Source organism: Porites lutea, chromosome 4 (genome assembly GCF_958299795.1).
Source record: "Porites lutea chromosome 4, jaPorLute2.1, whole genome shotgun sequence".
Lineage (NCBI taxonomy): Eukaryota > Metazoa > Cnidaria > Anthozoa > Scleractinia > Poritidae > Porites > Porites lutea.
The window spans coordinates 20,384,246-20,406,366 of NC_133204.1; positions in this window are offsets into that span (position 1 = coordinate 20,384,246).

The window sequence follows — 22,121 nt, forward strand, 5'->3', positions numbered from 1 at the left end:
ATATAAGTGCTTGCTCTTTGGTGTCTGTTCTGCCAGTGAACAATATCAGCATGAAATTGCTTCAGCCCTGGCAGGTATTGAAGGTGTCGAAAACATTTCAGATGACATTGTGGTGCAAGGTCCGGACACAGAAACACACAACAGGCAACTCCACCAAACTATAGAGCATCTGCAAGAGTGTGGCCTCACTTTAAATGCTGAGAAATGTTTGTTCAATACGGACAGGCTGGTGTTCATGGGTACAGCAGATCCTGTTAAAGCAGTATTAGAGGTGGAAGAACCAAAGAGTGTGTCAGATGTACGTAGCTTTCTGGGTTTAGCCAACTAAAGTAGCCGGTTCATACCTTACTTTGCCACTTTATCCAAACCACTGTGAAGGCTGACAAGGAAAGAGACACCCTTTGAATTTGGACCAGAGCAGAAGAAGTCCTTTGAATCTCTCAAAGAGAAGATGGCAGAAGCTTGCACTTTGGCATATTTCGATAAGAATGCACCCACCAAGATAATCACGGATGCCAGTCCAGTTGGGCTGGGCGCTGTTCTTGTACAGAAGGAGGACAGTGCATGCTCACTGGTATGTTAGGCGAGTCGTAGTTTGACCAGATGAGAGCAGAGATATTCCCAGACAGAGAAGGAGGCACTGGGTGTGGTGTGGGCCTGTGAGAGATTCCATGTCTATGTGTATGGGATGATGTTTGTTGTGGAGACTGACCACAAGCCTTTACAGGTCATATATGGTCCACGGTCAAGACAATGTGCACGGATAGAGCGATGGGTCCTCAGATTACAGCCATATGATTTCAGTGTGATACACAAGCCTGGGCACGAGAACATTGCTGATCCATTGTCGCGACTACTTCATAGGAGGGTTGAACCTGACAACCACCAGCGGTGCACTGAAGAGTATGTTAGGTTTGTCGCTGTAAGTGCAACACCAACGACACTCACAACCCATGAGATAGAAGAGGCCTCTGCTGATGATGAAGAGCTGAAAGAAGTGAGGAAAGCTATTGCAACGGGGCGGTTTGAAAAGTGTAGACAATATGACAGTGGCAGGGGAGTTGTGTGTCATTGGTCAGCTTCTACTTAGGGGTACACACATTATTATTCCTAGGAAGCTGCAGCCAAGGACCTTAGCACTTGCTCCTGAAGGCCACTTGGACGTGGTTGGCACCAAACAGAACCTCAGAACCAAGGTGTGGTGGCCAGGGATGGATAAAGTGACTGAGAGACATTGCCGAGCATGCCATGGGTGTCAGTTGTGCTGTGCCATCACCTTACCAACCAACCATACCAGAATCGACTGCTGGGCTAGGAGAAGGTTAAAGCGGCACCAGAGCCATCAAGGAATTGGAGACCCAAGAGGACAAGGAGATTGCCAGAGAGAATAAGAGACTATGTTCTTAATTTCCTTTGGGGAACATGAACACTGATTCTCTCTTCAGAACTATGTACAGTTTGAGTTTCTGTTTGTATATTTTGTGAGGAAAGGAGAGATGTAATGTATTAGGCCGCTAAGTATGCTGGGATAGGAAAAACCATGTGCTTTTTTATAGCGGCAGCCATGTCACGTTTGCAATGAAATTGGTTGCGTTAAATCTCATTATTTGGATACTTTATTACTGTTGGGATCACTACACTTTCTATCTGTACAATTGTACGACTAAGAAGAATAACAGCAATAGCAAGGAACATATTGACATGCAAAAAAACTGATAACTTTACCTTTGTATGTAAGGTTGTTTAAACAGCAAAATTAAGACAACTTGCAAAGCAGCATTTAAAATTAAATCCTTAATTCTATTTCGTCACCACTGCCACAGGGTTCCCATGAGATTGCAGTACGCATGCGCACGTTAGTGCTTTCACTTTGCGCCTTCAGGAAAGGAGCAAAAATTTTTCTTGCGCATTTATCTACCATTTCTACCTTTTTCGCGTCAAATTCACAGGAATACTGTTTGGTGAACCTTATCAACTTCTACACAATGACAGAAGATTGAACAGCAGATGGTTCTCCTGGCCACATGAGCTGACCCGAAGCTGATGCAACACCGTTGACAGGACTCTTGCAAGAACTCCCAGCTTCAATTGCACAGCTCACTCAAGCCTCGCTATCCCAGACGGAAGCCTTCAAGAACCTTGAAGATCTCCTTTTATTACCTGACCCACAAGAGGAACTTTCAGATAAAGAGGAGCCAAACCACGACGCTGTTGACCAAACGGCCACCGTGAATGCCTTGCTTGACACAAACAAAGGCGCCCAAGTGGCAAAGTCGGCCGATGGACAAGATCAACGCTCCATGACAGAGCAGGATATTATTGATAGCCTGACTCAGGCTTTAAAATCCAAACCAAAGAAATCTCCACCCATTGACGCCAAAATTGCATCTTTAGTCGATGACATTTTGACCGAAGATTTGTCCGCCGACATGGCAAGGGAGAAAGGAGAGAAGTATCCTCCTCCTGAAAATTGCAAACACCTTCAAGCTATTACTATTAATGAGGAAATTTGGGACCTTATGTCTAGAAAGAACAAGTCGATAGACTTAGCCTTCCAGAAGGTACAAGAGCCACTCGTTGAGGGCTTATCGGCGCTGGCAATTTTGTCAGACTGCCTAGAGAAAGACGTCCAGTCTTCTAAGACTACAAACACACATGAAGTTTTAAACCAAGTTATGGACGCAATTGCCATACTTGGGAATGCCAATTGGAGGCTAAACATGAAAAGGCGACAGATTATTAAGCCTGAATTAAACCCGCCTTACACAAGGCTTTGAGGAAATAAAACCCTCGCAAAAACTCTTTGGAGATGACCTATCAAAGCATCTCAAAGAGATGACAGATGCCAAACATGCTGGGCAGCAGATGCAAAAAAGTAGGTAGTCTAGTAAAAGCTACAAGCAAAAAGGCCACCGATCCAAGCCTTATGATAGATCATCAACCAGCTCCACCCATACTTGGCAAGGACACAGCCAGGAGAACTACAACCGTCCTTTTTAAGGATATGGGAGGCCATCAACTCAAACCAACCAGAAGAAGAACAACGGCAACCAGAAAACACAGTAACACAACAGGTAATTGATGTTAATTGTAATGTCTCGAAAACCAACATCTATAAAGATGACCTACAGGAAAAATGCTTACATTTTCAGGCAGGTCAGGTGTGAAACTACCCACAACACTGGGAGTTATTGACCAATGACCCAGTGATCTTGGATGCCATAAAACATTATCATATTGAGTTTGAGCTGGATGATCCCATCCAATATAAAGAGCCACACAATATTCTTTGCTCTTCAAATGAGAGAAACATAATAAGTAAGGAAATCTCCAAACTTCTCTCCTAAGGGGTACTGGAACTAACACACAGATCACCTGGTGACTTCATATCCAATATTTTTGTAAGACCCAAAAAGGATGGCTCTTACAGAATGATTCTAAACCTAAACCCATTCAATGAGGTTGTGGATTATCACTACTTTAAGATTGATACCTTTCAAACATCGCTCAAACTCATACAACAAGGGTGCTTTATGGCATCCGTAGATCTCAAAGATGCATATTATTCCATACCAGTGCACCCAGAACATAGGAAATATCTTATGTTCGAATGGGAGGGCCAATCCTGCCAGTTTACTTGCTAGTTTACTTACCAACATACTCAAACCAGTCTATTCACATTTGAGATCCATAGGTCATATTTGTACAAGACATATTGATGACTCACTTCTTGTGGCATATAGTCTTGGTTCTTGCCACAAGAAAATTTATGATACTGTCAATTTATTTACTCTGTTTGGGTTTACCATTCACCCAGTTAAATCCGTTTTGGAGCCAACACAAACCATACAGTTTCTTCGATTTGTAATTGATAGTGTGGCACTGACTGTTAAGCTTCCTCCAAGTAAAGCAGCAAAAGTTGAATCAGCATGCCATAATTTAGTGTTAAACTGCAACCCCACTATAAGGGAGGTTGCGCAGGTAATAGGATTAATTGTATCCAGTTTTCCTGCAGTACAGTATGCCTAATTACACTACAGAACCTTGGAATCTGAAAAAATTCATGCCCTGAAAGTCAACGCAGGGAATTATGAATCTACCATGACCCTATCTCAAATGGTCAAGACAGAGTTAACATGGTAGATAGAAAACATTGATATGGCATCTAGACCAATAATGTTCGGTTATCCAGACATCACTATTACAACTGATGCCTCAAACTTAGGTTGGGGCGCTGTCTGTAATGGGACTAAAACTGGAGGACCCTAAGGTAAAGATGAAGCAGACTTTCACATCAACTACTTAGGGATGAAGGCAGTACTTCTAGGCCTAACATCCCTTTGTAATAATACTACAGGGAAACACAGAGTCCAGTCTGACAACACTACTACTGTCTCATATATCAATGAAATGGGAGGAATAAAATCTGTCTTGTGCAATGATATGGCTCAAACCATATGGGCATGGTGTATTGATTCTAATATATGGTTAAGTGCTTGTCATATTCCAGGTTCTCAAAATACTGATGCTGACAAGCAATCAAGAGTATTCAATGTATCAACTGAGTGGTCCCTATGCACTCTGGTTTTTGAAGACATTCAAAAACTTTGGGGAAAATTTGATGTAGACTTATTTGCCTCAAAACTGAACCTCCAAATCCCTCATTATGTCTCTTGGCGACCAGACCCCAATGCCATGTTTGTCAACGCTCTGTATATGAATTGGCACAATTAATCATTTTATGCATTTCCGCCTTTCAGTTTAATTGGAACGTGCCTTCAGAAGATTCAACAGGACCGCGCAACAGGCGTAGTAATAGTCCCCTCTGGCCAACCCAACCTTGGTTTACAGTTCTCCTTTATCTACCTACGGACAACCCTCCGATTCTACCATGCTCCAAAACCCTCCTGACAGTCTCACAACGGTGCACTTCACCCCTTGAGGAACAAGCTGCAGCTAATAGCCTGCAAACCCTCAGGCGAACGTTTGAACAGAGAGGCATTTCAAGCCAAGCTACCGATATCATCATCCAATCTTGGACTCCTGGAACCCAGAAACAATATCAACCATACATCAAGAAGTGGCTTGAATTTTGTCATGGAAGGGAGAACAATCCATATGATTCACCTATAGCAACTGTGCTTGACTTTTTGGTGAGTCTTCATGAGAAGGGACTAGGATATTCAACCCTGAACACTGCTAGGGGTGCAATTTCTGTGATTGTTCTTCCACATAACGATGTCACAATAGGGAGCAGTCCTATTATCTTCAGGTTTATGAAAGGAATTTTCAAAACAACCCGCCTACACCTCGTTACAAGACAACATGGGACCCTCATATTGTTTTGAATTACCTCTCATCCCTTGGTACAGGGGACAAATTGACATTGAAACTACTGTCAATGAAACTGCTTCTGTTAACTGCATTGGTATTAGCTCAAAGAGGACAAAGTCTCCACATGTTGGATATCCGGTTTATGAAGGAAGGTGAGACACAGTTTGAGTTTCTACTCCCAGAACACATCAAACAAAGCAGACCTGGATATAAACCACCAACAGTTATCATTCAAGCCTACCTCACGGATAAGACATTGTGTGTTGTTAGCCATATGAAGGAATACCTAAGGAGGACTAAGCCTCTAAGAGGAGACAGCACAAAGCTTTTCATAAGCTTTATGAAACCCCACAAGCATATCTCACGAGAAACTCTGTCCCGCTGGATTAAAACTGTGATGGAAGCAGCTGGAATAGATACTAGTATTTTCCATCCCCACAACACAAGGGCAGCTGCCACATCAAAAGCAAAAGCAGCATGTGTACCCTTTCAGGAAATCCTGGACACTGCAGGCTGGTCATCATCAAAAACATTTGACAGATTTTATAACAAGCCTGCATCTAATGAACTTACGTTTGCTAACTCACTTTTAAAAAAGGATTAGGAGAATGTTTTCGGTGAACTATGTTTATTCTGTTATACTACTGATACATCAGTTTAGGCTACTTTTGAACCCTTATATTATGGGAGTTATTATTCAGCCATAGGTATTTACACAAGTTGTGTTTTACAAGTTGATAACTGTTATATGGACCCTCTAATAAACCTTTCATGGTTACCTCATGTGATTGCCTTGCTTTAAAATCTCATGGGATCCCTGTGGCAGTGGTGACGAAATAGAATTTAAAAATTAAACGAGACTTACCTGGAAGTTGAAGTTTGAGTGGAATTCTATTGAGTCACACACTGCCATAGAGGGATCACATGCCCTTCCCATCAACACCATTCAGGTGTTGTCTTACCATACCCATGTGTTATCTAGTACTTGCTGTAGCTGTACCCGTATACCATAGGCAATCACATTTTGTGCTTCAAATACTGACGTGTGCATGTGTACTGCAATCTCAAGTGATCCCTCTATGGCAGTGTGCGACTCAATAGAATTACAATCAAACTTCAACTTCCAGGTAAGTCTCATTTAATTTTTTAATTTTCCTTCCAACTTTCGTACAACAAAATCTTTTCCGAGTGTAGGCGTCATTGAAAACCTATATCTCATGGTTTGTTGCCATTAACAAATCCTTTACTCGATTAAGGGAGAGGACAAAACTTGCATAATAATTGTTCCAATTTTATGGACATGGTTTTTTCACAATTATGTACTTGTTTACAGTGTGCAAACATCACTCGAAAGTAGATCAAGACATCATGATCACCCTATGAATGACAGATAGCGCCTTGTGTTTGAGTCTTTACTATTGTGTAATTTTTAAAAAGCGTCTTTTAATTAATTGTTTACTTTTCTTTGGAAGTGATGACGACCTGCTGTTCCGTGAAAACAATAGGTAAGAAAGAATTTCTCATTAGTTTAAGCATACAGTATGTTGCCCAGTATCCGGACACTTCAGTTTAAAATTGCAATAACTTTCCTTTGTTAATCGCAAGAGCTCTGAAATTTGGCCCAGAGAAAACCTATCTAGTCCTTAATATGACGAAAGACAGTTTAACTTTTTTGCCCTTGTTTCCATCGCGAAATTAATATTTTTGCAGAGCTCCTATGTTGCCCAGTATCCGGACAGCTGGCCCAGTATCCGGACACAACAATAACAACGTAATTGTACATAAATTTCGACAGGCAAGCGACTTATAAGCTTCTCTTGCACTTGCAAAGTAGTCTGGCAATCGATTCCGAAAATATAACCTAGCATTGTGAAATAAAACATAACAAATGACTGGGGTATGGTGGGGAACGCGAGCCGCTGTTTTAAAAATGGTATAATTTCTCACTTCTTTGTCTAGGAACTTTTTCACTGATTTAAGGAAGGCATCCGTGGACATGCCGTGGCCGCAGTTTGCAAGCTCAATTAGCCAATCTGCAAACGACTTTCTTCCTTCATTTTTTATTTAAAGACAAGCTTGGGGAAGGGACCTCAACCCGACGGTCAAAGGTCACTCTCCTATTTAGTCTGACCTGCAGAGTTGATTTCTTCATGCTCAGTCCCCACAATAAGCCCACTTTTCTAGCACTAATTCCTCCTTCTTTCACATCTCTCAATCCCTTTGTGACATTTTTTAGACCATTGCAACCCCATTCTAGCAGTCCCAACTGGGAAAAGTATGAGAATTCCAGGTTCAACTCGGACGCTTTCAGTTATATATAGAAAATGCAGTCACGCGAAAGAAGCGGCGCACACGAAATCAAGTCGCCTCTGAATGAGTGAAGAAAATTTCCATACGGAGTTGAGTAGAGTTACATTTTACGACTATATCATATATCCTGAGCTTTAATTATAGTCACTGATATGAAATAAATCTTATCCGGAGAATGTACACAGCTAATTCATCGATTGTGTACAGCAAAGAAAAAACTGTCCGGATACTGGGCACATGACATCAAAACTTAGTGAATGTTTCTGGCTTCCGTTATTCCAAACAAATCGAATTTCTAGAAGAATTAATAAACTTTCTGAAAACCTGACTTCCTTAAGTATCTTCACTTTAAAAATAAAACAGTTTCTTTGAAAATAACACACATTACCCTCCCTTTTCTGACCAGCACTAACTTTACTGCGCAGTAAACAGCGCAAATATTAGCCATGAAAAGTTTATTCACTTGAACAGAACGGCGTCTTCTGCGACTGTTTCGCAAGCTTTCAAATCGCCAAAACTTTTATCTTAAAGCTGAAATGTTCAGCTTTCATTCGAAATACTTCGTTTACCGAGAACTGAAAAGGGCGCCTCAAAAATTGAGTTTTTGTTTCAAGTGTCCGGATACTGGTACCGTCCGGATACTGGACAACATACTGTACATGCCAGGGGCAGACAATCTGCAAGCCAATGAGCCATGCGATTCATGCAAGGCATGGGAAAATAATAAGGTTTTCTGAAATTCCAAATACATGGAAAATGTTTGCTGCTTACAGGCAAAAACCATTTTAAGAGACAAGAATAACAACTATCTAGCCTTTTACACACTCTACAACTTTAAAACTGTGATTAATCGTCCTTAAAACTGTGATAGACATAATTCACAAATACATTAATTGTCTTAATCATCATCACTTGCATTATCATAGTTATTGTCACTTTCTTCATTATCATCAATATATTCATCACCATCATCTTCCTGCAAAGCATTTTCACAGGGATAGTCATCAGCAGAGTATGCAAAAAGTTCAGTGCATGTTAGCCCTGCCTTTCAGCACTGGTACCGATTTGTTGAGCATCGTTCGCTGCTTCACACAGCCACATTTCTCCATCTTAATAATTGCCTCTGGAGCTGGTGGCGTTGTCGTCATCACAGGCAGCCACTCGTCGCTGTCTTTCTTCCAACCATAGTTTTCTGGTGGTGGGATATTCGGGTTTGGAACCTTGTCTTTGTTCCATATCATGGTCTGATAATGTGCTCGAAGAATGGCCTCACGTAAAGCACCTTGGGTTGGTGGTAGTCTCTCCGATTGTGCTTGTTTCTTCTTAAATAAAGACCACCTTAGCTTATTCACCTGACAAATGCTTGTATTTGGCTGGTATAGATGGCAGACAAACTTCTCAACTCCCTGCTTTATGGTATCTTCATCTGGGTGTTCTGTTGTTCCAAGGTTTGCAAAAGCAGTAATGACATCTTCATCAGCTCTACTGAAGACTTTCCAGCATCCCAATTTTCCTTTTCCTGAGCAGCTGTCAATGTTATCAGTTCCATTCAAGGCATGAAAGGCAGGGACGGCAGCTGCTTTAGCCGTACCAAGTAACTGGAAAATTGGCATGAACCTCATCCTTCGATGTCTTTGGCCTGTACCAGTTACAAAGTAGATGTTTTGGCAGAGCTCCAGATAGCATCTTAGGGACAACACAAAGACATCTGTGTCTGGCGAGTGGAAATCCAGTGTAGTTGCTCCATTGGCAGTGGCATCAAGAGCATGCAAAATTAACTTTGTATCGGCCTCTTTCTGATTACTTTGGAGATGCTCAGTTCTTTGATGAGTAGCTTCACATTGACATGCCCATGGCATGCCATTAAGTGTTTTTTTTTTTCAGCACAGTTAGAGTGATGACATCAAGATAATGGTGAGAGAGACTGAAGACTTCACGTTGTTTACATTTGCAACGTTTCAATGTTCTGTTTCAGTTGTCATGCACAATGCAAGATTACCTGCCGAAAATTTGAAACAGTGAATTGTGTTTCGTTTAGAACCTGGAGTAATAGATCGAAAATTGGCAGTTATGGACATTGATTTAGTTAAATACTATGGAATTACATGAATAACGCTCATTGACATTTTGAAACTGCTAGGATTCTATTTTACTTAGACTATGAACCCAGGTGTATTTTCGGGTTTTGTCATGTGTTCGTACCCCACGAGGATGAGGAGGATTGTGTGACAGGGCAAAAGGAGGCTAGTGTAGGACTAGGCTTACATTGCATGCTGGGTTTGAGGTCAGCCATCTTAAATAAACCTTGTGCTACAGTGTCAGTAAAAATGGTTGGGACACTTTGGGGTCTCCTTGTTCCCTCAATGTTGGTGTACAAGATTTGGTGACCAAAACCACGATAAACAACTTTGAGAGGGACGAGGTGAGCACGAGAAGGGAAAAAAACAGCGCTTGGCTTAAGTGTCCCAACTATTTTTGTCTGAGACTGTGTTGCGGAGGAATTTGAAGGCGTGTTGACAGATACAGAGGTTAATCTGTAGGTCGGTCACAAGGGACAGGCTTTTGGTTTGTTCGGCATACATTGTGTTTCGCGAACGTTTCTATAGCAGTGAACTAAGTTATTTGGGCATAACAACACAACACAAAGAATGACCAGTTCGCAGAAATTTCTTGGGCAGAGTAGAGTATTGGAAAATAAAGGGAACTGAGTGTACAGTAAACCGTACACAAATAGCTTTCTAGTGGCCGATGGATAGCGTGACAGCATAGCACGTGCATACCATCTACGTAAGATTCAGGCTTTTCGTATAAGGAGAGGTGCCCAAATGTGCCACATTTCTGGAAAAAATGTGTGCAAAATAATAAAGGTCTCTTTGCCAAGAAAGAGTATAGGAACAAGGCTCAAAGGAACGCCTTTCTAACTTAACGGCAAGAGGCGAAAGACAGCCGAAAGAGCGATTAAGTGATGTCGAGAGAAAGGGGGAAACTCTTTCTCCAGTTTGGAGGAAAATGCAACAAGCCAGGATTATTTCCAAAACGTATCAGCGAGAACAGTATCCCGCTTTCTAAATTTCTAAAGATACTATTCAGGACTACAAGCGCGTAAAAAGGGTGTCCAACAATAGTGTAACTGTTTGGTCCGACGCCAAAAAGTTTCTTAATGATATTCCAGGCTACTGCTGTGAAATCGACAACTTTTTATAAGTTGTTTACAACATATGTTAAGTTGGCCTTGCGCTAAATGGTGACATCGGTTCTCATTCTTTACCCCAAATATACACTTTCCCGTAGAGCTCTAAAACACACTACTGTGCCATAAATGTGGGACTTGAGGTACAAAACATGAATCATATCAAACGAGGACACTACCTATCCTTAAAACCTCAAAAAAAGCGTTATACTTGACATGTACACGGGTCACCGTACATTAATTCAATTAAGATATTTATAAGTTTCTTTCAGCGAACAATCCTGTCACCATGATCAAAGTTTTAATAACTTATCTTACATGTATCAAGGCACTATAAACCTTAGCTATTTCAATTAAGTGCGAAAGTCCCTTATCCTTTTCTTTCTTAATCCATTGTATATACCAGAGAGGTGTTAGAAAATGCCCTGGTTAGTATGGTGACCCGTTATGGTGACCTGTCCAATCGTGTCTCCACCGGTACAATATATAAGCGGAAAGAACACAGCCTGTGAAATAATACACGCAGTTTTGACTCATCTGTTGTTCACTCTTTAAACCCAATGCGTAGGAAGCTTTTTTTAATACTTCGGAATGTTGTAATTAAAGAAACAAAGACTTCTCTCCTCTACTGATTGTCTTCTCTCTTTCTATCCATGAAATCTGTTTTTCCCAAAAAAATGGCTCCGAGACGTGCATATACCTGCCTAGCAATTTTCCGCCACAACAGCAAACTAGGAGTCATACCTAAAATTCCTCTAAAATACAGTCTCAGTCAAAATGGTTGGGACACTTTGGGGTCTCCTTGTCCCCTCAATGTTGGTGTACAAGATTTGGTGACCAAACCGCGATAAACAACTTTGAGAGGGACGAGGTGAGCACGAGAAGGGAAAAAACAGCGTTTGGCTAGAGTGTCCCAACTTTTTTTGTCTGAGACTGTAGCTTGTGTTTACTCAAAGTCTCCTTTCTTCTTCGCCTGATACTACATGGTGGCAGCAGCCTTGAACCATCCAACGCCATAAAACAGAATGGGAGACCAACCCGAAGATGCTCCTACAGTTGAAAATACGCCTCCACCCGATAACTCTCTCCAGCTCCCGAGCAAGTTCAAAGGAGCAAACAACCCGCATCAAGCAGACATGTGGCCCAAATGGCTTCGACATTTTGAGCACTATCGGCTCGTTTCTGGTCTTCAAAACAAATCAAACCAAGAACAAGTGGGAACATTTCTCTATGCAATGGGGGATTGTGCGGATGATATCGTCAAAATGCTAAGCATAAACGAAACAACCGCTTCCTTTGACAAAGTCAAAACAGCCCTCAATGGTTATTTTGCAGCCCGCTGCAGTGTTATCATTGAACAAGCGCGGTCCAATTGACGAAGACAAAACCCCGGTGAATCTGTGGACACCTTTATTCAAAACTTGTACCGCCTCGCCCAAAATTGTGAGTACGGAACTCTGAAGGATGAACTTATAAGAGACAGAATTATTGTTGGAGTCCTCGATGATACACTGTCTGGCCGCCGACAAGCTAAATCTGACCTCACTCTCACGGACGGTGCTTGCCTGAGAACACAAGCCGAAGCAAGAAAACAAAATTGAACCGTTGTCCGTGGGGTAGAGACTCAAAACGAAGTTGATTACGTTAGTCAGCCACGCTCTCACAACAAGCAACAAGCAACAAACAACCAACCTGTACATCCAGGAAAAAGACAGCCCTCTAAGAATGACCGTCCCTGTTTTTGGTGTGGACGCCAGAACCATGACAGGAAGTCTTGCCCAGCTAGAGACACTATTGGTAGTAACTGCAACAAAAAGGGACATTTCCAGTCTGTCTGTCTCAGCAAGAAACCTTATCCGAGAAAGGTACATGCAGTAGAAGAAGAGGAAGACATACACTTCCTCGGTGAGATTGGCAGTGATAAGAACTATTGGTCTGCAGAGATAGGAGTGAATGGTCCTACAATGCGCTTCAAACTTGACACGGGGGCGGCAGTGACTGTTCTTAGCAATGATATCCAGTGGCTACAGATGTTGAAGTAACCAAGACATGACAGGTTCTACGCAGTCCTGGAAACACTCAACTGCCTATGAAAGGTCTGTTCAGATAGAAACAATGCTTCAGCAAGGAGTGATCTCGCCTGTAACAGCGCCAACTGAATAGTGTGCAGGTATCATCCCTGTCCTTAAACCAAATGGCAGTGTGCGTATCTGTGTTGACCTGACTCACCTTAACAAAGTATTCTAGCGTGAGATACACCCAATGCCTTCAGTAGATGAGAACCTCGCTAAACTCTTGTCCAATAGTGGGTTTCGTCAGATTCCCTTGGATGAGGAATCAAAATTGCTCACCACCTTTGTCACACCATTTGGACGTTTTTGTTTTAACAGACTACCATTCGGTATCAGCTCTTCAGTATCAGCTCTGGGCCAGAGATCTTCCAACGCACTATGTCCACGATATCTATGTCAGATGGACGATGTCCTCATTCACGGGCTGGACCAGTCAGAAGATGATGGACGAGTACGAGCTGTTCTTCACTGCCTGCAAGAAGTTGGGTTGACCCTTAATGACAAATGTGAGTTTTCACGATCTTCAATTCGATTCCTTGCTCACATTATTGATAGCTCTGGACTTCAAGCAGACCCACAGAAGACCACTGCTGTGACCCAATTCCCAGTACCTTCAGTATCCCCGGGATACAGCGATTCATGGGGAACTGTTTCCCTCCAGCGAGTTTGGATTCACAGCAAAAAGTAATCGATTGACTTGAGGTAGGACCTGGCTAACCACAGTGACCCCCTTCGTCAATTTAAATGCAAAGACAGTGTTTGGGTTTGGGGTGAACCCCAGCAAAAGGCCTTTCAGTAGATCAAGCAAGCATTAGTGTCACCGACAGTCCTGGCGCATTACAATCCAAACCGCCCAACGATCATTTCAGCAGATGCTTCTAACACAGGCCTTGGTGTGGTATTATTTCAAGTTCTGGATGATGGACAGTGCTGTCCAGTGTGTTATGTGTTAAGATCGGTCAGTGACACAGAGAAACGTTATGCCGTAATTAAAAAAGAAGCCATTGAAACAACATGGGCTAGTGAGAGGTTCTCTGATTACGTGCTCGGCATCCCTTTCACCCTAGAAACAGATCACAAACCGCTTACTGTACTCCTGAATTCATCAGAGCTTTCAAAGATGCCCCCCCGTATCCTTCGTTTCCGCCTGAGACTTATGAGATACAACTCTTAAGTTCAATATGTACCAGGAAAACATCAAGTCACTGCAGATACACTCCGCGTGCTCCTGTTGCCCTGCCAGGGCTGGATGATAAGCTATTTGTTGAAGAAGTAGAGGCCTTCTCAACTCGGACAACTTCCTGTCTCCCTGCCACTCTAAACTGACTACAGCAGATAAGAGATACACAGAAGACAGATGAAGAATGCTCCCTCTTAAGATCGTATTGCCTTCAAGGATGGCCCCCTTACATGCCTCACCAGCTGTTACTACACCCATATTGGGAAAACAGAAGCCACCTTACGATTGTTGATGTCCTACTCCTGTATGATGATCGTATACTAATTCCAAGGAGTATGCACTACAAATCCTCGACTGCATTCATACTGGTCACCTAGGTCTGACTAAGTGTAGATCCAGGGCACGCACTCCGCATGGTGGCCAGGACTCTCCATACAAATCAATGAGTTAGTCACCCGATGCCACCCAACAACCAACGCCCAGAAAACCACTTATGCCTTCGTCCTTCCCAGCCCACCCCTGGGAGAGGGTTGCAACAGACCTGTATGATTTTCAAGGAAGAAAATACATCATCGTGGTTGACTATTACTCAAGGTGGTTTGACATCAAGGAACTCTCTGATGAGACTCCACGTTCAGTCATAAAAGCACTCAAGGAGGTTTCCGCCACACGTGGCATTCCAGATGTCATAATGTCAGACAACGGGCCACAATATAGTGCAGAGGGCTTCCGACAGTTCGCAGCAGCATACCATTTCACACAAATTCCCCCAGGCAAACGGCGAAGTCGAAAGAGCCATTCGCACAGCAAAGTCCATGCTCAGAAAAAATGAAGACATCTTCAGCGCCTTCTTGACTTACAGATCAACTCCTCTACAGAATGACTACTCACCAAGTGAACTACTGATGGGACGCCATCTGCAAATGTAGCTACCAACTCATCCAGCCAACTTGCACCCTAATGTGCAGATAAAAGACCACCAGTTGGAAGAAGAAAAGGAAAGACCAACAGTGCAACTTTGACAAGCGTCATAAAGCAAAGGAACTGCTAACACTTGAACCAGGTGACCGAGTCTGGATAAGAGATCAAGTTCGGTATGGCCTGGTGACAGAAAAAACAGGGAAATACCCATTTTACCTTGTCACTACAGAAAGAGGCACACTCCGACAAAACCACTCTGCTTTAGTAGCTGCAGAAAAACCCGCTGAGACCGAACAACACTCAGCTATGCCAACTGGTGATGTCAATCCTGCCTCGCCAGTACATGTCACCCCTGTATTGCCAGTGCCCAGAACTCTGCTAAGGCCTCAGACTCCGCAGGTGCCCCCATCACCACAGACAGCTGTGCCAGTAGCTACCCTCGGAACAACACTGGAAGAGTGCGTACCTCTACGAAGTCCAAGCCCTGCAGTCCTGATAACTCAGTCAGGAAGAACTGTGAGGCCTCCAGAAAACACTTGAATCTTTAGTTGAAAATTGAACTGTGTGTGCCTCAGTGCTTCACAAGAACATTTTGATTTGTCGTTATTATTCCTCTTGTTGTTCGTTTGTTGTATTTTCATGGCCTTCCCTTTAGGGGGACGTAGGATTAGGCTTGCATTGCATGCTGGGTTTGAGGTCGGCCATCTTAAATAAACCTCGTGCTAGCTTGTGTTTACTCGAAGTCTCCTTTCTTCTTTGCCTGATACTACAGCTAGCTATGATCGGAAATACGTCTGTTTCGCAGGCTGGGTATACTTCTGTTTTTAACTTTTGTTGGGTTTCAGTTACAATTAGTACAGGTGTAGTCTCACCAGTGAGAGTGTTAAGCTAACTTTCTCATCCTCAGTGTAAGAACCAGTTAACTCGCAGTGACATAAAACAAACAAAACAAAGAAGTTAACACAATAGAATCTATAGTCCGTGGGCCAGAAAGTGAAACCCTCCCCCCCCTCGGGGATTTTTGCAGACATGTATCATTTCAAAGCTTCACCCAAGGGTATTTGAAAAATGCATGTTTGCACTTGATTGGTTAGTGGGTGTGGCTGTGCAGCAACATTCTTTTCCTCAGCAAAGAGTCACAGGTTACCCACACCAAGAAATGAGTTAACCTCTTCTGAAAAAACATTACCGACAAAAATAACACTTAGAGTTATATAAGATAACGTTTTTTTAATCTCATATGTGAGTTAAAATTCTGTACTTTACCTTTAAGTTCCAGAAACTACTACTGCGCATGTCACAAGTTTAAGATAGCCTTTACTTGGATACGTAACTAACACCTCTTACGACAAACTCTTTAAAAAATTCTTGAAAATGTCTAACCTACGTGAAATTTTGGTAGCTACTGGCCAATGGGAATGTATTAGCTAGTAAATGATGAGTAATCCCTAGTTTGCTGCTTATGCGATATGTTCAAGCCGAGGAGACGTCAACAGCGCTTTGCAAGGTCCTCTAAAGTAAAGCACGATAATTTTTCCACAGCACTGAGGCAGCATTTAATTATTTTGTTCAAGCTTTTTATGGTACATTAGTTGTAACCAAAAAACTTGTTAATCATTTCGTGCATTTTATTTCAAGACGCATATCAAACTTCTCTATTTGATATCCCATGAGGCACAGTCCACCTTTTTTCCTATCCCACAATCCTTTGAGACTCAGATTCAGATACGCCATTTTGGAAAAACTGAAAGGTAAGTTAGTAAGATATCATACTTCTTTGCTCTGTAAAAAGTTTTTTTGAATGAATAAGTACTTATCTTACATGAACAAACAAATTAGACATCACTGTAAAAACAGCTATCTTTATTTAAGTCCGGAAAATGAAACTGTTTGATCATTTTTGTCATTGTTAATATTAACTTAAAGTCCGAAAACTAACTTTGTTCGAAGTCTTTAAAGAATTGCCGTGTCTATTCAATATTTTACAATTTAGTCATGTTATCAGCTATTTGATTCAATATCTTTTCTGTTTGGAGAGCGTTCATAAAATGAATTATTACTTGTCTTTTATCAAAATAACAAAAGAGATGTCACGGCAAAGACGGTTGCATTTATTTCAGTCTGGAATTGGAGCTTTTTTATCATTTTTATCATCATTATTTCTTTAAAAAAGTCCTTTAATCAACTTTGTTTGAAATCTTTAAACCGATGCCGTGTGTGTTACATGTGTTTACAGGTATACCTACTCATATTATCAGCTATTTGATGCAATATTTATATATTTAGTTACAGATGTAAAGAGTTAGGCGTTTTCTTTTTGTGCGGCGCTTTCTAAGGCTCGTTTAAATTCAATTAATTGTAAGTTCGTTGATATTTGGCGATTTCAGGGATTTTACTGCTTCAGAAAGTTCTAATGGAAAAAGAAGACAAAGTTCAGGGTGAAAAGGCTTTGAAGATCAAAAGTCTAAAATCAACAAAACGAAAAAGAAAAAAGAAAGTTCAAGGATGCTTCATTCATTTTGCCAACGTCAAGGACAGAAGTATTACTGTTATGACAGAAAGTAGCTTTCAAAAAATCAAAGCAGCTGCTGAAGTGAGGCAATCACAAGATAGTGAAAACAGACTAGATAATATTTGCTCAAATATACCAAGTCATTTGTGCCAGCCCAATATGGATACCATAGGTCTTGTTATCAACGTTTTACGAATGTGTCCAGAATTATGAAGCGCAAAAAGGAAGCACCTAACACCAGTTCAGAGTTCGGAGAAAGTTCGGTGAAAAGACGCAGAGTGTCAACATTCGGCTTCGACACCACCAAGGCTATTACCAGCTGACAAGTGTCTCTTCTGCGACAAAGGCCGGATAAGAAAGTCAGGAAAAGAGGAGCACCTAGTCAAATGTGTTACTAAAACGCCGAAGAATCAATAAAGAGGGCCGCAGAGACAAAGCAAGATGAATTCATTTTACTCAAGATTAAGGATATTGACCTAGTTGCCAAAGAAGCACACTATCATGCTTCGTGCCGGAAAAGCTACACTCGTTCAGAAGAAAGGCATGATGTATCTAAAAAGGAAGAACTAGGGGGCCAGGCAGATGTAGAGGCTGCTCACAAGGCTGCATTTGAGAATTTACGTGAACATGTAAACGCATCAATTATCTCGCGAGGGAACGTGGAGAGAATGTCGATGCTTCGAGAACGGTATCTTACCTCCATTTTGCATAATAACCCTGACTGCTATAATCCTGATTACAAAACTGATAAACTTAAATCAAAATTACTGAAGCGATTTGGAACCTCAATTCAGTTCTGGCAACCAAATTACAAAAGTGAGCTGGTGTATGCATCAGATATTACCAAAGGCGAAGCGGTTGAAGTTGCGTTTGAGGCAGCAGCCTCTGAAACCAAGAGACTTCAAGAGGCGGCATCTATTTTACGAAGGGCCATTCAGGCTGCGTACGCTGAGGCTGAGGAAATGCCATGGACCCCATCAGCAGACTTCCTCGTAAATGATAATGTACGGCGACCTTCGTGCCTTGAGAAATTTCTAGAGTGCTTGCTTTCTGTGAAGAGTGATAGTTCTGAAAACAGGCAAAGATTGGTAACTTCTTTTGCCCAAGACATCTGCAAAGCTGTTACGAATGGGAAGTGGACGCTGCCAAAGCATCTACTTCTTGGAATGACATTGCGACACTTGACTGGTAGTGCTGAAGTCATAACACTGGTTAATCGATTTGGTCATTGTGCTTCCTACTCAGGAGTTATAGAGCTAGAAACAGCTATGTGCAAAGCCATAGATGAGCGACAAGCAAGGTGTTATCCCATAATCAGCCCAAACAGAAACTTAGTTACCCACCTGTGCTGGGACAACTTCGACTTGACGGAAGAAACGCCATCAGGTGCAGGTACAACACATACTGCTCATGGCATTATCATCCAGAAAGTTTCGACTGCCAAAGAAAACATTTCAGAATCCCCAGGAGAATTTGATCAGGCTAGAACAAAGAGCCGATCTGCGAAATGCACTTCACAAAACATTGAGCCCTGCTATTCAAAAGACAAGGTCGAGCCAAATATAACAGTCTCTAAGACAGAAGCAGCTTGCACTCTGGATGAAACCAGGGCTCAATCATCTGACACTCTGTGGTTTTTGTGTCGTTCAGGGGTCCTGCGTCACACTGCTCAGGTTGTCCCTCCATGGGCAGGGTGGGTGTCGTTGACAGAAACAAGCAAGAATTCATCTGTACAGCAATCTGCTATTGACTATATGGCTCCAGTCTTTGCACCCATCACCGAAAATGCGACCGTACAGCATATCTTAAAGCTATCACAACAGGCATCACGGGAAGTACATCAGCAATACACGGTGATAACGTTCGATCTCGCTGTTGCCAAGAAAGCCTATTCTCTTGTGTGGCAAAGTCCAGAAGAATTCAGTGATGTAATTGTACGTATGAGTAGTTTTCATCTTACTTGCGCATTCATGGGTGCCCTCGGAAAGAAAATGAGATGTAGTGGTTTGGAAGAAGTCCTCATCGAATCAGGGATCTGTGCAAGTGGATCGATAGAGCAAGTTTTGACAGGCAAACATTATAACCGCGCTCTTCGAGTGCACAAGGTTGTCTACGAAGCTTTGGAACGAATTCTTCTTCATGTCTACGAGTCGTTGCATGGTTGTCTTTTTGATGAGCAAGGGGTTACAACATTAGACCATCTAGCAAAGAACCCGTGCAAAGATAACCTCTTAGCATGTTTAGCAAGTGAAAGCTGTAACAAGTCCCTAGACCGTTATGATGAATTCAAAGAAACTGTTCGGCAGGGCGCGCTTAGCAAGACAGCTCAGTTTTGGTTGAGCTACATGGAAAAGGTAGGCCTGATTCTACAGTTCCAGCGAGCGACTAAAGAGAATTGCCTGACGCTTCACCTAGCAAGCCTCCAAAGAATGTGCAGCCTGTTTTTCAGCTTCGAACACCCAAACTATGCGAGATACTCTGCATTCTACTTGCTGAATATGTTGAACCTGGGAAAAACGCATCCAGGAGCAGAGGATCTGTTCAAGAATAATGGCTTTAGTGTTAACAGATCAGATGTTCCATCATCTAAAAATGCCGTTGACATAACCATTGAGCAAACAATTAACCGTCATGCGAAATCTCACAGCGGAATTGTTGGTTTCAGCCGGAACCATTCTGCCTACTACAGATGGTGCCGCACTAGACATGCAAGAGCAAGCTATCTACAAGCAACCAAAGAGATAGCGAACATCGACACTCTGGAGTCTACCTCGCACAAGGAGGTAAGATCTTCGCAGATACTGAAGAGTGAGCAAGACACGTGTTGCGTCATGGAAGCGATAAATAATTTTATCAATCCTTTCACAATTGAAGATAAGGACACGCTGTATTGTCTGTCATCCGGTGCTCCCGTGCCCTCGAATGTGGAGAATGACATTCTAATATCTGATGAAATTGGCAAGAAAGCCCACAAGCAGTTCGTTAAGGACAGGCTCATAGACAAAACCGTCAGCTTTCACGCGCCAGTGAAAAAGCAAAATCTAAAAACGTTTGCAAATCAAGCCAAAACTTCACTAGTCCAAGGAAAGGCCAGAAAGAACATAGAAATAACTGCAGAAAGAAACGTTTTTGGGCAACTTGTTATACTGGCACTGCAGCATGAGCTTAGCCTCGAACGCGTGCTAAGTTACCCGCTTGGTCCTGTTCCTTGGGCTCTGGCATCTTGAGATGGAGCAATGATAAAAACTGACAAAGCTAAATTAATGCATTGCCTGGAGGACAAATCGCACCTGGCCCAGAGACCCACTGTGGGATTTCAATGATACATAGTAGACGGAAATGCTTTGCTGCAAGCAATGGTTTCTCTTCCGAGCATGTTCGGAGAGCTAGCTGAGTACGTTTTTCAGCAACTACCCAGAGCACAACGCGTTGACTTTGTAACAGCTTCCTATCATCCCCTTTCGATAAAAGGATTAGAACGATCAAGAAGAGGTTCTTCACAAGCACATCTAGTGAAAGGACCTTCCACTAAAGTTCCCCGTGATTGGAAAAAGTTCTTGTGTAATGAAGAAAACAAAAGGTGCTTGTGCAGCTTCCTCTTAGATGAGTGGAAAAAGGGAAAATATGCTCCAAAGCTGCAGGGAAAGCATTTAGTTTTCGTTAATGAGTGGAAATGCATCAGCTTAAAAAGAATCGATGGAAAGAATGTAGTTACAGAGGAAGTTGAGAAGTTGTGCTCTTCACACGAGGAGGCCGATACCAGAATGATCTTGCATTGTAACGATGTTGCTGCCAACTCACCAGAAAGCTCAGTTATACTAGTGAGATCACCTGATACCGACGTGTTCATTTTACTTCTCAGATTTGTACGTCATATAAACCAGACAGTGCTGTTTGACACTGGAACGGGTGACAAGCGCCGACTTGTAAATGTTCAAGCTGTTGCTAAAGATCTCGGAGATGAGATTAACCTGGCTCTTGTAGCTCTGCACGCATTTACTGGTTGCGATACGACCAGTGCTTTTGTGAGAAGAGGGAAAGTGAAGCCGCTCACACTCCTCAAAAAACATCCTGAGTTTCTTCCAACGTTTCATGCTCTAGGATCGAGAGTTGACATAGAAGACAGAGTATTTAAAGATCTTGAAAAGTTCACGTCTGATGTACGGAAGCAAGTTGGGTGACATTAACTCTCTCAAATACGAAAAATTTATTGAGAGATTCAGTGCAAAGCCAGGAGAGGTACTGACAAGCTACAATGGTGTTGACATGAGCCTTCTTCCACCTTGTCGAGAAAGTCTGAAAATGCATGTGAGAAGAGCAAATTATCAAGCGCTTATACGGAAGAAAGCTGATCAGGCAACACCAAGTATCCCGGGACCAGACAGGCATGGCTGGAACACTAACGTCGAAGGTGAGCTTGAAATCTGCTGGACGGACAGCAATCTCATGCCTCAGGAACTCGCAGACATCATAACTGGCCCTTTGAATCCATCTTCTGAGGATGAAGAAGATGCTACTGTCGATTACGAAGATATTAGTGATGTTGTTTTTGAAAATGACTTTTGATAAACTTGTTCAAAGAGAAAATGTGTTCTACAGGGG